The sequence below is a fragment of the Saprolegnia diclina genome (assembly GCF_000281045.1).
Source record: "Saprolegnia diclina VS20 unplaced genomic scaffold supercont1.126, whole genome shotgun sequence".
In the NCBI taxonomy this organism is placed as follows: domain Eukaryota; phylum Oomycota; class Saprolegniomycetes; order Saprolegniales; family Saprolegniaceae; genus Saprolegnia; species Saprolegnia diclina.
In genome coordinates, this window is record NW_008246193.1 from 82217 (window position 1) to 83050 (window position 834).

Below are 834 nucleotides of genomic sequence, written 5' to 3' on the forward strand. Positions count from 1 at the left end.
GACACAAGGTGGGCACGTCGATCAAAATCGCGCAAAGTGAGAACAATGGAGTGGAGGGACAAATTGTCGTCTCGCTGTCCAGTCCGTTGTCCAAGCTGTTGTTCCCTGCGAGTTGAATCGCGCTGGCCGGGACCAGCGCTTCATCACCATCGTGCCCACAATAATACGAGGACAACGATCATGCAGCAAATGGCTACAGGTAGGGCTTTTCGAGACACGACACCAAGTAGGGGCAGTTGATGGACCGGTGCGAGGTTTGGTGGCAGTTGTTGCAGCCAAAAATGTGCAGGGATCGTGTTTTCACGGCACAAATGCCTTGGGACACCATGGCAGCCACAGTGCTTTGGCAGGCGATATGTACGTCCGTGCGAAGCCGCCATGAAGCGCCGTGTCGCCCTCACCCCTCGTTGTCGTCGGCTGGGCTGCCAAGACGCCACACTGAGCAGTCGAGCGGACGGCTAGCGGGGGACTACGAATGTACTATGCAACATCGGCGATCAAAAGGCAAAGTGAAGCGATGGCTGCCATTTGCATCGGGCGTTTCAAAAAATATGACGTGGCGCTTTGTGCGACAAGTATGTTGTTCGGACGTCGCGGAACGGCGTTTGAAGGCTTGCACATGGCCCATCGAATGTCTGCTGCCGATTTGCATTGCTAGTACGCATGACGTACTCGAACACAACACAGCGCCAATCGAAAACTCCTGTTTTTAAACGATGGGTCTTCTGTAGTGGGATCACAAAACCCTCGCACGCAACAAAAGAACGGCGCCTCGATAATATAGATACGTTGGTAGACCTCCCAGAGACTTCCAGAGACGTGGGCACTTGTGTC